Source organism: Globicephala melas, chromosome 16 (genome assembly GCF_963455315.2).
Source record: "Globicephala melas chromosome 16, mGloMel1.2, whole genome shotgun sequence".
Taxonomy (NCBI): Eukaryota; Metazoa; Chordata; class Mammalia; order Artiodactyla; family Delphinidae; genus Globicephala; species Globicephala melas.
The window spans coordinates 38406592-38423094 of NC_083329.1; the positions used below are offsets into that span (position 1 = coordinate 38406592).

The 16503-nt window shown below is 41.7% G+C and overlaps 1 protein-coding gene across 1 annotated transcript in view; it reads left to right on the plus strand.

Annotated features, from left to right (window-relative positions):
* ASAH2 (N-acylsphingosine amidohydrolase 2) overlaps positions 1 to 16503 on the plus strand; it is a 113662-nt gene that overhangs the window by 15365 nt on the left and 81794 nt on the right. The window contains exons 2-3 of the mRNA XM_060286204.1: positions 15746 to 15872; positions 15985 to 16104. The gene's annotated coding sequence lies outside the window, so the exon portion shown is untranslated. The remainder of the gene's footprint in view (positions 1 to 15745; positions 15873 to 15984; positions 16105 to 16503) is intronic.

Genomic DNA, 16503 nt, shown 5'->3' on the forward strand with positions numbered 1-16503 from the left:
AAGAAACTCACTAAGGCTGACTGATGTTCAGCAAGAATGTATTGATACAGGTAGACCAGTTGTTTACCCTGGCATCTGTTCAAATTGGTCAGTGCTTAGACTGAACCAGTAGTTAAATCTTTTGAACATATCAACCCTGGAATTGACACACTGGGACGGAAAAAATGCTAGTCTTCAATCCTGTATTTATCTTTGGACTCACTGGCTAGACAACAGGGTGAACAACTTGGTCACAGCTCTATGTGGTATCAGTCCTCTTAGGGAAACACCAATACATTATCCAATTCAGAAGAACCTTTACCTCTTATGTTACATCCAGGGTTCAGCTCAGCTGGGCCTGAAGAGACAGCTCAGCCTGTTTGCTGATTAGAGCATAAGCAGGTACAACCTGCCATGTTCTATTAGTCCTGACTAAATTAGTTGATGCCTCGTTATTTCTAAAAGTCCCATATGATCAGATCACTGACTTAGGAGCTCAACCAAGATGGAGTCTGGGGTGAGCACAGCCTGCCTCATGCAGCCAAGAAAAGAAACAAACTGTTTTCAGTGGTGGTTATTCATTTGATGATCCCTAAGAATAAATAGATTAGCAGGGTTGACACCTTTTTTAACCTAGTTGGAGAATTAAAGTATTTACTTGGTGTGACTTTTTCATATCCTGCATTCATCCTTTAAAAAAATTACCTTAGCGTCACAAGTAATATACAAGTAATATGTGATCATTGCAGAAAAAATTTAAATATGGTTAAATAAAATGCAGAAGATAAAATTTCTACAAATCCCAACTTAATAAAACATTGTAGCATTTTGAAACAGATTAGTCTAGTTATGTCTTTGTCTCCCTCTTTATATTTTTGATAGCTTTAAAATGTGGAGTTCTTTCTTTTAAACACCAAACTTAAAAAAAGAATCTTGGAGGAAAATGTTTTCAAATATGTTACACATGCTTCTGCTGTCTTAGAGATTATCAAACAAGAACGACTCAAGTTCTTTCTCTGACCACTGATTACTGTCATAGACTGAGTCATTTTCATTTGAGCCTCTTTCAGCTATCACTTTTGCTACCTGTGTGCCTGCTTCTAGAACAATCTGTGATTGGAAGAAAAAGAACGGTTGGTTAGAACTATGTGTAAATTAGAAGTTATCAAGCCCTGCATGAGCTGAAGAGCCTCTCCTATGGTATAAAATGCATGCACTTTATTTCACAAGTTTCTGTGACCTGGGGGCCTTTTATATTTCTAAATATTTTAAACTATGTCTTAGAGTTGGGATTACATGAAACGTGATCTCTAAATTAGAGAGATTTTAGTATATTTTGAAATGTACTGTTGAGCATCCTCTTATATACCTGTTTGCTATTTGGAAAAAATGTCTGTATTTACTCTGCCCATTTTTAAATCGAATTGTTTGTTTTTTGTTGTTGAGTTGTATGACTTCTTTATATGTTTTGGATATCAACCACTTATTTGACACATGGCTTGCAAATAGTTTCTCCCATTCTGTAGGCTGCCTTTTCACCTTGTTGATTGTTTCCTCTGCTGTGTGGGGCTTTTTCATTTGCTATAGTCCCACTTACTGATTTTTGCTTTTGTTGCTGTGCTGTTTGTGTCATATGCAAAAAATCATTGCCAAGATCAATGTCAAGGAGCTTCTTCCCTATATTTTCTTCTAGGAGTTTTATAGTTTCAGGTCTTATGTTTAAGTCTTTAATCGGTTTTGAGTTAATTTTTGTGAGCGTTTTGAGATAGGAATCCAATTTCATTTTTCTGCATGTGGAAATAAAACCATTTGATTCATAGCATTTATTGGGCTGAAGGAAATTTTAAAGAAGATTTATAATTTGGGTAGGGAGTCATCTTCATTAGCTGGTATTAATTAGGTGGCTATGTTAATCAGGGTGGGTGGGCGGCTTGCTATGGTAAAATCTTCATTGCTTAACACATAAGCATTTACTTCTTCTTTATGCAAAGCACACTCTTGGTCTGATGACTCTGAGTTAGATTTCTTCCAAGTGGTGACTCAGGGACCATGTAACCTGTCATCTGGGACATGCAATTATCAGGTCACCACAGCAGAGAGATCATGGAGAACTCACACCCCCTCTCAAATGCCTCTGCATTAATACTTTAATCCAAAGGTGACACATGTCATTGCCATTTGTAGCCCATTGACCAGTGACTACCAGGGGGTTGGAAAGTATAAACTTCCTGTGTGTCTGCAGGGGAGTGGAGGACCAGATATGGATGAGTGCTAAAAGTCTCAGTGACAGTGAATTTGGGCAAGTAACTTATCTAGATGACATGGGGGCTGGACTAGATGATTTTAGTAATCCTTACCTCTTCTCACAATTCCTGAGTCTAAATATTTGACTTCCTGTTAGCCTTGTGTTTTTGACTACTGTTGTAGGCATTATTTGATTGTTACCCTAAGGATGTCAGGTATAGCAATACTAGTAAAAGGCTTTTTTTGCCTGGGGTAGCTGGTGGTCAAGCTGGAGAGCCCCGAAGGCAGGTGATCTGGTTTTGAATCCACTTTGGCGTCTTATTGGCAGTATGACCTTTGGCTACTTGTTTAACTTATCTGATGTTTTTTCTTTTAATTCAAATGTAAGATGGGGATAGGAATAATACCATCCTCAAAGGATGACTGTGAGTATTAAATGAGGCAGATGGTGTAATGTTTTTAGAACAGGGTCTGGAACATATGAAGAGTTTAATAAGTTAATTTCATTTTATTTTTTATTAGTTTAAAAAGGTGATGTGTCCTCCTTGCCCTGGTTTAATAAGTTTCTACATGATAACATCCCAGTAAGTTGTTGTTCTTCATGTGCTGGCATGATTAGCCATCCCAACCCATGCAAATCTCTTTAATCTACTGACTTGCAAAATGGAGTCATAAACACTACCTCTAGGTGATCTGGGTCTTTACCCAAGACCACCAACCTGTCGGGACTTGTGCCTCATCTGTTTTAGCTTAGATTTCATCCCCGCCTGGCCCTGTCTTGGCTCCATATCTGAGTTGGATCCTGCCTTTGACTCCTGCAAACTTGAGGTTCCTGCCTGATTTCCTGATATCATCAAGCCTTGGCTTTCTCTCGTAGACTTCCTGGGCTGGCCTCTTTGATTCTTGGGGAACCTACTGACCTCCAGCAGAACCTCTCTACCCTCATGTCAGTTCCTCAGACCAAAATCCTTCCTCAGCTTCTGGCTCACACTGAGGCTTGGTCCTGGCTTCACATGGTGGAGGGAGCATCAGACAGATATCCCCTCTCATTTCATTGGCCATACCCTTTGAACCTGGATATCTCAGATGCCACCTAAACTTATAACGATTCCAAATCAATGACAAACCCACAATGTTAAGTTCTCCTGCAGACATTATCACTCCAGGTAGAACACATGAGCAAGAACTTTTTCTTCTTCCACCTGGACCTTAAGTGGATTATCCTTAGAAACAAGTCAGAAAAATTGCAGCAAGAGAGAGCATGAGAACTGGTGTGCATTTACTCTCTAGCATGGGGATGATCTGTTTCTCTCCCCTTTTGCTTTTTGGCTGATCTAATGGGGGAATCCTCTGTGAATGGTTTAAGTACATTTGCTCCAGGCAGGGAAGAGAGCAGTCCTCACCAGGCAGGCTTCCTCCTCAGGCTGGTTCTGCCCAATACAAGAAAGACATTGTGCTTTAGTGTCAAGCTCCACTCAGGTCGTCCTTTCTCCCATTGGCCCAAGAGAACACTGAGTCCAGATGGACTTTGATAGAAGCAAGTTGCTTTCTGTTTCTCTTGGTCCTTTCTCTTCCAAGTTCTATCAAAGGACAGTGTGGTACTTTTCCCACAAGTGCACAGTACAGGTGGGAGATGCTAAGCAGCTGAGATTTATGTGGAAGGGAAAATTACATCAAAGATATTGTCACCCTGTCCCTGAAATCATGATAAATGCAGCTGTAGCCTGTTTTCCTCCAATCTGCCTTCATAATCTTGTATGGAAAACAGGTCAAATTTGTCACTGCCAAATGCAATAGATTCCTATCTGTGGTTTTGGAAAGAGACAAATCATCAGAGAATAATTTCCAAATACTCTGCAAAGGTTATATAGCCCCACACTGTTTATCTAACAGCAGAGAAGTAGGGAAGTTTTGCAATTCCAATTTTATCTAAATTATAAATCCTCTGAATGTTTTGAAAATAGCAAAAGACACTCGTTCTCTCCAAGGCTGAGTTTTTCAAACTCTAACAGGGAGATCTGTAGAACCAAGCTTGAGGAATACACCAAGAAAAGAACTGTGCTATAAGGTCAAAAAGGCATGGAAGCTGCCACTCTTGGGAGTCCACATTCACTTAATTAATGACTCATTTGCATCATACTGTAGAGTTAGCAAAGAACTTTTTAAAAACTATTGTCTATGTGAATCTTTCAATAAGGTGTTTTTTTGTTAGTCTCTGGTTTTCACACAAGGAAAATGAGACTCAGAGGGATTAAGGTCACTGAGAAAGCCTCAATCTTCAGATTCCAAATTGTAATCTTTTCCATACCCTCAGTATCTCTCTGTATCTTTTGCCCTTTGTGTTGAAGGTAGGACTGGGGTAAATTTGGGGAGAGGAGCTCTGTAGCCCTGCAGTAGTTTATCTACCCTTTTCTCTGAGAAAAGCAGGACTCTCAGTATTGCTGGGAACATGGGGTTTGGGAATCCCCAGGGGAAGGAGAGCCATGGTGCATGTGCTCCTCTGTCACCTGCCATCTTCCTCTCACTACAGTCAGAGCTGGGACCTCCTTTATAGAAGGAACTTGGGCTCCCAACTGAAGGGAATAACATCCCCTAGTTGAATTCTCAGGCTCAACATATGACAGGTGCATAAGGGAGTTAATAAGAAACGTTCTCTCCAGTTTGGAACAGAAAAGACTCTGTTCTCTCTTCTGTTGCTTGTGGTTTGAGATCAATATTCAATTGAGACATTATGAATCTGTAAATAGTCAACTGATGATGGGACTGTTTTCGGGTTCAAAGGGGTATTTTAGTCCTTTGTAAAACCCATAAGGTAATAAGGTACCACTATGGCAGTCCTGCGTACTTAAAATTAATTTCTTTTCAGGCCTGATGAAAAGTTCATTGTGCCAAAATGCTCATCACTTTTAACTTCAAAAGTGTTCCCAGAGGTGGCTTGGCATAGAGTGTCCAATGACTGAAATGCATATATTCGCCAAAGAGAGATCCAATGCTCACTTCTGTGAGATTTAGCTTAGATGAGTTCGTAGTTGGAGATAACAGAATCCAATCCTGCTAGCTCAAGAAGAAAGGGCTTTATTAAGGGATAGAGGTCACTTGCAGAATGTTTTTGAAGGATGAAGTCAGAGAATTGAGACTGAGCTTCTAGGAACAATCCCCCCAACTTAAACTGCAGAACTGAACGGCCAAGGGATGAGCTACCTTGGTCACGGTCATGGAATAAGGGAGCAGCTGCATCAGCTGGAAGCAGCCACTGAGGAAGCAGCTCAGAGTCATGCCGCCACTTTACACACTGTAAGATGGATGTCCCATGCCCTGCCTCTCTCCCCAAGTAGCTCAGTTCTGAATCAAGGTCTCACACTAGTGCATCTGAAAGGTAGAACCTAAACTATATCTGGCACTCAAGGCAAATGAGGGTCCAGCCTCTGCACACTAGGTGGGCTTAGAAATGGTGTTGAGTGAAGTACTCCACAGTATCTGCTGCAGTGCTTTTCACTGCCTCTCTGCTGTCCACCGATATATTAAATAACAAAGCTTATTTCCCATTCATCTCTCCTATCTGTTCATCACCCATCCACTGATCTGAGTTTTGCACTTTTGGTATTGTTTCCTTTTGTAAAAAATCTGTCACAGAATGTATCTAAAAGAGAAAGATTTAAATATATAACCACAACAGCATTATCTCACTAACATTCTAAATAATAATACCTTAATATCACATATCTAGTTAGTGTTCAAATTTTCCCAATTGTCTCATAATTCTTTTTTTAAATTTTTATTTTATTTTATTTTCTGCTGCGTTGGGTCTTCATTGCTGTGTGTGGGCTTTCTCTAGTTATGGCGAGCAGGGGCTACTCTTCATTGTGGTGCACGGGCTCTAGGTGCATGGGCTTCAGTAGTTGTGGCTCATGCACTCTAGAGTGCAGGCACAGTAGTTGTGGCGCACGGGCTTAGTTGCTCCACAGCATGTGGGATCTTCCTGGACCAGGGCTCGAACCCGTGTCCCCCGCATTGGCAGGCGGATTCTTAACCACTGCGCCACCAGGGAAGCCCTCAATTGTCTCATAATTCTTAAAAACCGGTTTTGAATCAGGTTGCAAATAGCGATGGTTTGGGATATACAGCATACAGTTGGCTGATATGTCTCTTCAGCCTCTTTTAATCTACAGCTTGCTTCTCCTTTCCTCCCCTTCCTGGCCCCGTCCCCCTTCCCTTGCCTGTCTCTCTGCTCCCCATTCTTCTTCCTCCTCATATTCTCTTCTTCTTCTCCCTCTTCCTACTCTTCTACCTCCATCTCCATCTTTCTTTCCTTTTCCACTTCCAATGTGTCTGTTAAGGAAACTGGCTCATTTGTCTTACAGAGTCTCTCAGTCTGGATTTTGCTTACTGTATCCCCACATTGTCCCCTAAAATACTCGGCTGTCTCTTGTGTTTCCTATAAACAGGCTCTGAGATCTAGAGGCTGATCCACTTTAGGTTTAATATTTTTGGTAAGAATACTGGAAAGGTAAGGTCGTGTATATCATTCAGAGCCTTGCAATATCTGGTTGACTCTTTTGGTGACCTAAGCGGCCAGCCGCTGATGGCCATTGCCTATATCCATCATTTCATTCGGGGTTTGCAAAGCATTTAGATTCTAGGTTGGTCATTCCTTCCTCATTTTTAGCTTGAATACTTCCATCGTGAGAAAGTGTCCCTCATCAATAATTTCGCTTTCCCAAGTTACCTTTTTTTCCCTCCTTTCTTTTTTTTTTAAAATTATTTATTTGTTTATTTTTGGCTGTGTTGGATCTTTGTTTCTGTGCAAGGGCTTTCTCTAGTTGTGGTGAGCGGGGGCCACTCTTCATCGCGGTGTGCGGGCCTCTCACTATCGCGGCCTCTCCTGTTGCGAAACACAGGCTCCAGATGCAAAGGCTCAGTAGTTGTGGCTCACGGGCTTAGTTGCTCCGCGGCATGTGGGATCTTCCCAGACCAGGGCTCGAATCCATGTCCCCTGCATTGGCAGGCAGATTCTCAACCACTGTGCCACCAGGGAAGCCCCCCTCCTTTCTTTTTTCATTTTCTTTTTTTTCTCCCAGTTTTATTGAGATATAATTGAGTTACAGCCCTGTGTAAGTTTAAGGTGTACAGCATAATGATTTGATTTATATACATCATGAAATGGCTATCGCAATAAGTTTAGTGAATATCCATCATTTCATATGGGTACTAAATTAAAGAAATAGAAAAAATTTTGTTTCTTGTGATGAGAACTCTTAGGATTTACTCTCGTAACTTTCATATATAAGGTACAGAAGTGTTACCAAACGTAAAATAGATAGCTAGGGGGAAGCAGCTGCATAGCACAGGGAGATCAGCTCGGTGCTTTGTGACCATCTAGAGGGGTGGGATAGGGAGGGTGGGAGGGAGACGCAAGAGTGAGGAGATATGGGGATATATGTGTATGTATAGCTGATTCACTTTGTTATACAGTGGAAACTAACACACCATTGTAAAGCAATTATCCTCCAATAAAGATGTTAAAAAAAAAGATACAGCAGTGTTAATTATCTTTATCATGTTGTACATTCCATCCGTAGCACTTATTTCTCTTATAACTGGAAGTTTGAACTTTAACTGCCTTCCTCCGATTCCCCGTCCCCCCACCTCTGCCTCTGGTAACCACACATCTGACCTCTTTTTCTGAGTTTGTTTGTTGGTTTGTTTTTGAAGTATAACTGACCTACAATATTGTGTTAGTTCCTGTTACACAACATAGTGATTTGATATTCCTATACATTTCAAAACGATCACCACAATGTCTGGTTACAGTATGTCACTATACAATGATATTATATAGGTATCGACTGTATTCCCCATACTGTACATTTCATACCCATGACTCACTTATTTTGCAACTGGAAGTTTGTACCTCTTAATCTCTCTCACATATTTCTTTCCTCCCCACCCCTTCTACTCTGGCAACTACCTATTTGTTCTCTGTATCTATAACTCTGTTTCTGTTTTCTGTTTGTTCATTTGTTTTTAGTTTTTTAAAGATCAACATGTAAGTGAAATCATACAGTATTGGTCTTCCTCAGTCTGACTTTTTTCACTTAGCATAATACCCTCTACGTCCATCTATGTTGTCATAGATGGCAAGATTTCATTCTTTTATGTCTTAGCAATATTCCATTATATATCTATATCTACCTCTATCACATCTTCTTTATCTGTACATCTACTGATGGGCACTTAGGTTGCTTCTGTATCTTGGTTATTGTAAATAATGTTGCAGTGAACATGGGGGTGCATATATCTTTTCTAATTAGTGTTTTCATTTTCTTTGGGTAAATACCCATGAGTGGAATTGCTAGATTATGTTGTAGTTCTTTTTTTTTTTTTTTTTGCGGTACGCGGGCTTCTCACTGTTGTGGCCTCTCCCGTTGCGGAGCACAGGCTCCGGACGCTCAGGCTCAGTGGCCATGGCTCACGGGCCCAGCCGCTCTGCAGCATGTGGGATCTTCCCGGACCAGGGCACGAACCTGTGTCCCCTGCATCGGCAGGTGGACTCTCAACCACTGTGCCACCAGGGAAGCCCTGTAGTTCTATTTTTAATTTTGGGGGGAATCTCTATACTGGGGGGAATCTCTATATCTGCACCAATTTACATTCCAACCAACAGTGCATGAGGATTCCCTTTCTCTACATCCTTGTCACACTTGTTTTTTTTTTTGATAACAGCCATTCTCACTGGTGTAAGGTGATATTTTACTGTGCTTTTGATTGGCATTTCCCTGATGACTAGTGATGTTTAGCATCTTTTTATGTGCCTGTTAGCCATCTGTATGTCTTCCTTGGAAAAATGTCTATTTAGATCCTCTGCTCATTTTTAAACCATGTTGTTTGTTTTTTGAAGTTGAGTTGTATGAGTTCTTTGTATATTTGGGATATTGACCCCTTGTGAGAGACATCACTTGCAAATATCTTCTCCCATCCAGAAGGTGGCCGTTTTGTTTTGTTGGTAGTTTCCTTCACTGTGCAAAAGCATTTTAGTTTGATATAGTCGTATTTGTTTATTTTTGCTTTTGCTTCCCTTGCCTGAGGAGACATATCAAAAAAAAAATTATGAAGACTGATGTATGAGAGAGTACTGCCTATGTTTTCTTCTAGAATTATTATGGTTTCGGGTCTTACAATTAAGTATTCAATCCATTTTGAATTTATTTTTGTGCATGGTGTGGGAGAGTAGAATCTTTCACGTGTAGCTGTTCAGTTTTCCCAGCACCATTTGTTGTTTTTTCACCAGTGTGTATTCTTGCCCCTCTGTTATAGATTAATTGCCCATATAAGTATGAGTTCATTTCTGGGTTCTCTGTTCTGTTCCATTGATCTACGTGTCTGTTTTTGTGCCAGTACTATACTGTTTTGATTACTATAGCTATGTAGTATAGTTTGAAATAAGGGATTATGATACCCTCTAGTTCTATTTTTTCTCAAGATTGTTTTGGCTATTCGAGGTCTTTTGTGTTTCCGTGCAAATTATACAATTATTTGTTCTAGTTCTGTGAAAAGTGACATTGGTATTTTGATGGCAATTGCATTGAATCTGCAGATGGCTTTGGGTAGTATGGTCATTTTAACTGTATTAATTCTTCCAACCGATGAATATGGTATATCTTTCCATCTGTTTGTATCATCTTCAGTTTCTTCCATCAATGTCTTATATTTTTCTGAATACAGGTCATCTGCCTCCTTAGGTAGGTTTATTCCTAGATATTAATATTTTATTCTTTTTGATGCAATGGTAAATGGGATTGTTCCTTGAATTTCTCTTTCTGATCTTTTGTTGTTGGTATATAGAAATGCAACAGATTTCTGTGTATTAATTTTGTAACCTGCAACTTTACCAAGTTCATTGATGAGTTCTAGTAGTTTTCTGGTAGCATCTTTAGGATTTTCTATGTATAGTAGCATGTCATCTGCAAACAGTGACAGCTTTACTTCTTCTTTTCCGATTTGGATTCCTTTTATTTCTTTTTCTTCTGATTGCTGTAGCTAGGACTTCCAAAACTATGTTGAATAAAAGTGGCAGGCATGGACGTCCTTGTCTTAATCCTGATTTAAGAGGAAATGCTTTTAGCTTTTCATCATTGAGTATGATGTTAGCTATAGCTTTGTCATATATGGCCTTTATTATGTTGAGGTATGTTTCCTCTGTAACATTTAATCTACTTTTGATTCCTTCTAGTGTACTTTTCATTTCAAAGAGTGTTTTCTTCATCTCTGGTTGGTTGTTCTTTATATTTTCTCTTTTTAAAAAACTTTTAATTTTCACTCTATACATTCAATCTTCACCTGAGTTCTTTGCATCTCTTTATGATCATTACCTTGAACTCATTATTGATTGAACTCATTATTGGGTTGATTGCCTATCTGTACTTCACTTAGTTCTTTTTATGGGGTTTTTTCTTGTTCCTCTGGATCATAGTCCTCTGTTGCCTCATTTTGTCTAGTTTGCTATTTTTATTCCTATATATTTGGTGGGTTGGTTATGTTTCCCAACTTTGGAGAAGTGGCCTTTTGTAGGATACGTCTTATGCATTCCAGCAGCACATTCCCGTCTGGTTATCAGAGCTGTATGCCCTAGGGATGTCCCCTATGTGGGCTGCATGCGTCTTTCTGTTGTGCCAGGCTGACTACTATGGGTGGTCTGGTGTGACTGGCCCCTGGTCTGGTTTATTGCCAGTATCTGCCTTGGTGGAGACTGCCAGCTGCTGCTTGGTGGGGCTGGGTCATGAGGTGACTGGCTGTGGAGCCCCAAGGGTCCTGGGGCTAGTGTTGCCCACTGTGGGGAGCAGCTGGGTTCTGTAGTGTGTGGTTCCAGATCTAGTGTCAGCCTGCTGGTGGGCAGGGCCTATTCCTGACATAGCTGGCTGAAGAATCTGGAGTTTCCCCAAACTGGTGCTGGCCTGCTGGTGAGTGTGGGTAGATCCTTGGGTGGCTGGCTGAGGGGTCCAAGGTATCTTGGAGCTGGTGTTGGCAGGCCTAGGCTCAGTGGTCTGGGACTAGTGTCTGCTCACTGATGGGTGGAGCCAGGCCCTGGGGGTCCTGAAGCTGGTGTCAGCTCACTAGTTGCTGGGGTGGATCCCAGGGCTGCTGACTGAGGAGTGCAGGGTGTCCCACAGCTGGTAGTGTCCTGCTGGTAGGCAGGACTGGGACCCAGGAAGTCCCGGGGCTGGTACTGACCTGCTGGTATGTGGGCTGGATCCTGACTTGGCAGGCTGCGGGGCTGTGTGGTCCTGGGGCTGGTGTCCACCTGCCGGTGGGTGAAGACCAGTCCTGGAACTAGTACCAGCCCACTAGTAGGTGTAGCCGGGTCCCAGTGTCTCTGCCTACTGGACCCTAGGGGTCATAGAGTTGCTGTATCAGCCCATTGTTGAGTGGGGCTGGAACCCAGGGGCTCCTTGGTCTGGTGCCATCCCACCGGTGGTGGAACCAGGTGTCAGGGTCTTTGGCTGCAGGGCTCTGGGGGTCCCGGTGCTAATGTTGGCACTCTGGTTGCAAGGTCAGTCCTGGGCCCTCTGTTGGACAGGGCTGGGTAACAGGGCAGCTATGGGCTTAAGGGATCTTAAGGCAGCCAGCCTGATGGTAGGTGAGGCTGTGTTTCTGCCTGACAGGTTGCTTGGCCTGAGGCATCCCAGTATTGCTGCAGAGAGGCTATTGGGTAGGGCTGGGTCCCAGAGCTAATAAACTAAAGGATTCCAAAATAGCACTTACCAGCCCAGTGTCCTTATGGTAGTATGAGCTCCCCCGATTGGCTGCTGCCCATGTGTATGTCCCCAGCGTGAGCTCCAGTTGCCTCCTGCTTCTCTGGGAGACTCTCCAAAATCAGCAAGTGGGTCTAACCTAGGCTCCTTTCACATTACTGCTGCTGACTTGGGTCTCAGAGTGTGTGAGATTTTGTGTGCACCGTTTTAAGAGTGGCATCTCTATTTCCCACAGCCTTCTGAGTCTCCCAAAAGTAAGACCTGCTGGCCTTCAAAGCCTGTAGGACTCCTGGGCTGGGGAACCTGATGTGGAGCCCAGACCCTTCATTCCTTGGGGAGAAACACTGCAATTTTAATTATTCTCCCATTTGTGGGTCGCCCGCCCAGCATTATGGGTCTCGACTATACCACGACTCTGCACCCCCTACCCATCTTGTTGTGGTTCCTTCTTTATATCTTTATTTGTAGATCTTTTCTGATAGGCTTCCATTCTTTCTCATCAATAGCTGCTCTGTAAATAGTTGCTCCTTTCCCTAAGTTACCTTTGTACAGCAAAAGAAGAGTACATTCTTACTCTATTTCTTGATCCTTCCTCCCACTTCATGTTTTTTTCTTACCAGTTTTCAGAAAAAAACAAACTAGTTCCCTAGCATCTTTTAAAGGTAATCAATGAGATTTTTAAAAATTTCATTATGACATCATGAATTTAAGCAAAATTGATTTGCTTATCTACTGCAGTTATTTTTTAAATTGCTCAAATTGACCCATTTTTGGCTAGTGGGAAACTCTAGTTCTTTTTGAAACAATTATAATCATCTCGATGACTTCCTTGATTTCTGGTATGAAAAAATATTTCAGATTTATGTGTTTCCTGGCCCAGACCCAAACCAGCCATTGCGTCAAGGATCTCTTTTTCCTTTTAGCAAGGGATTATATTTAGAGACCACAATCTGGGTGCTATATGAAATACTATATGGTTTTTAAAAGTAATTTATTCTTCAGTTATTCCAAGAATTAAAGAATGAAAAAGGATGTGACCAGAACCTAGTTGCAGGGCAGGAATAAAGAGGTAGACACAGAGAATGGACTTGAGGACATGGGGTGGGAGGGCGAAGCTGGGGCGAAGTGAGAGTAGCATTGACATATACTCATTACGGAATGTAAAATAGTTAGCTGGTGGGAAGCAGCTGCATAGCACAGGGAGATCAGCTCGGTGCTTTGTGACCACCTAGAGGGGTGGGATAGGGAGGGTGGGAGGGAGGCTCAAGGGGGAGGGGATATGGGGACATGTATATGCATATGGCTGATTCACTTGGTTGTGCAGCAAACTAACACAGTTTTGTGAAACAATTATACTCCAATAAAGATCTGTTTAAAAAAAAAAAGCAATTAGCATCAAGCCTTTTAAGGCCCCTATTCTGTAGGCATAAGTAAAATGAGAGAATTCGTAGTGCTAGAATATTGGTTAATGTTTGAGGAATTGGGCATTTGGGAGAATCTTCCTCAGTGTTAGGATGTTAAGAGACAGAGGACATGATTTGCTTCATCATCTGCTAATGAGGAGAGAACACATGACTTGTCTGTGCCCAGAGGCTGCCATGCCAGGGCCAGAGTTGAAGTGATGTAGACAGCAAGAGTTTGGTGAAAGGTAAGCAGTCTTGTCTGGGAATCTGGGGACTTGGGCTCACATCCTGGAATAATTATTGTTTAATCATGCTCACTTTTAACCATCCTTTCCTGTTCTGGAAGCCCTTTAACCTTTCTGTGTGTGTTTGCTCATCTGTAAAATGGGTAGAACATGAGTGAGTGTCTTGGGGTGATGAGTTGAGAAGGACAGCCATCCTTATCCTAGCAAACAGGATTTGTCTGATGGTCATTCAGACAGAAATAAAATACACGCATGAAATATTTACAATGATTACGTCTTCCCCTCTCCTCGAGGTAGTCTATTTCTGGCTGTAGGAGTCAGCTGTCTTGATGGGCACCACAAGTCCCCTTGGCCCAACATTTTTCCTTCACTGACTCTGCCACGGTGCTTGGAATCTCCTTGATTCTCAACCCCTTAGTGTTCAGGAATGGGCCTTCAAATGTTGTCTGGGAGAAATGATATATTATGCCATGATTATCTACTGAAACCCCGGTTAAAATGATTTTCGCTGACCCAACCGTGGGACACCTAGGGAGTCTCAGTGGGAATGAGCTTGGCGTGGCTCCTTCTTACAGGGAGAAAGATGGCTGGAGAGGTCCAGAAGAGACCACATTTTAGATCACAGGGCCAGTTTAGAGGACCTCCCACGTAAGGGAGAAGGATGGGAGAAGGAAATCCAATGGCAGGTCACTAGTGGCTCTCTGTTGTTTCTATTTTACCTTGATTTTATTTTGGAGAACTGTCCTTCCCTCTTTGGGTATGGTCTTTTTAAATAGCCTCTCAATGGAAGGGATAGGTATATGATCTGAGCTAGGTCAGTCAGATGCTGTCTTTTATTTTTTAATTTTTTTATTATTATTTTTAAAGCCTTTATTGAAGTTGTTACACTATTGCATCTGTTTTATGTTTTGGTGTTTTGGCCGTGAGGCCTGTGGGATCTTAGCTCCCCAACCAGGGATTGAACCTGCAGCCCTGGAATTGGAAGGTGAAGTCTTAACCACTGGACCGCCAGGGAAGTCCCCAAATGCTGTCCTTTAGGAACTGAATCCAGAGTGGAACAAGGTAAAGACCTAAAGTAGTTGGAGAGCATCCATCTTGATGACGAAGCCCTGAAGAGATGGCTCAGTAGAGCCTGCCACGTAGACCCTCAGAGCTGACCTCTGGCCTTCCTGAGCCTCTGCATCTTCAACTTCTTTTGCTGCTTTCTAGTGGATTTTCTTCTCTTTTTCCCCAGCTGCCTTAAGTTAGCTAGATTTGGTCTCAGAATTCTTGGTGTCAGGCAACAAACATATTTGCACGAAAAGAAAAAACAACTTGTCTAATACCATAATTTAACCTGTTCCCCTCTTTTGTAGCAGAGAGGTAGCTAAGACACGTTACTAAATGCCCTATCTGAAAGTACTTTAATATTTCCATTGGAACTTTGGGGCTGGTCTCTCTTAAAACTCTGTGTGGAATTCAGCAGCCGATGTGGTCTTCTTTAAATTGCTTCCCGGATAGTTTGGATTTACTAGGAAAAAAGGAGGACTTTGGTCTATGTATTTCTCTCTTTGTCTTCTGTGGGCCATTGCTTAACTTCATGCTGTTATACAGTGTACATTCTCTGAGATAAGCTAAAACATTTTATTTTCCTCATTACAGAAATGCTACGTGGCTGTCATAGAAAATGTCAAGAATCAAAAAGATGAAAACAAAACTCACCCATGATCTTATCACCAGATAATTGCTTCTTAACATTTTTTGCTGTATTTTCTTACAGTCTTTATGATCACACACATATAAATAATGTATACTTTACAAAAATGGGATCATAATGTTTTGCAAACTTAATTTAATGACATGAAAAAATTACTAAATATTATTTCCTTCAATATAATTTTTAATGTTGCATACACTCTTCCCTTTTGTATACTCATTATTCACATTCTTAGTTCATCTAAAACTTTGCATTCTTTTTATACATGAGAATCTAAAAGTTCACTTTTCTGTTCTGAAATTATTGTAAATGTTGCCTAGTGGGGCCCATAGCCCACACTAATGTCCAGCATACATTATCACTTCCTCTTGAGCACTGGTTGAGTGGCCAGGGGTAAATAAAGCAGGTACTTTTTTTTTTGTGATCCAGGTTGGAGCTTTGCACAGACCTTGTTGTGCTGGAAGAGTTGTGTTGAACTCTGAAATGTCCTTCAGCCTGGCAGGCCTTCTGCAACTCAGTACCTCACTATCAGGCTGTCCCAGGGGAAAGTTCGCTAGTAAGTCGTGTGTTATCAGTACACTTTAATCTCTTCCATATGCCAAACCCACAAAGCTATGCTCGTGGGAACTCTAACTCTCCTGGACATGACTGTGGAAATCTTTCCTCAGTAGGTTTCAGGAAGTGCTAAGAAATCCCAGCCAAGCGGTGTTCCAGAGGAAGGGGAACACGATTCTGGACCATCATTTGCTTTACCAGGATACACAAGTTCTCCTGAGTGGTTGAATCAGGTAAGAATGCCTGTATTATCTTGGAGAAGGAGGGAGGGATCTTGAATCACCCCATTGTCTCAGAGATCTTGATGAAACCTCATTTGCTTAGCTTTGGAAACCCATTTTGCCAAAATATTACTTTTTACTGTCATAGTCTTGAAAAATGGGGGACCTCAGGGTGGTAAAGATCTAACAAGTGGCTTGTTACGGTGTCATTAGAGCCTCGCTGTTGACCTTGCAGGATTATGCTAGATTAAGTGCGAACTATTTAAATATGTACAGTCCTTTAAAATGTAATCATTGGTTCAGCTCTCCAAGGTACATTTGCCTTCTGAAGGGAGATATAAGGCATTTGCTTTCATGTTTAAATGCAGATTCTAGTCATTTACGAGAAATAGTGCTAATGGTTTCAAAAAG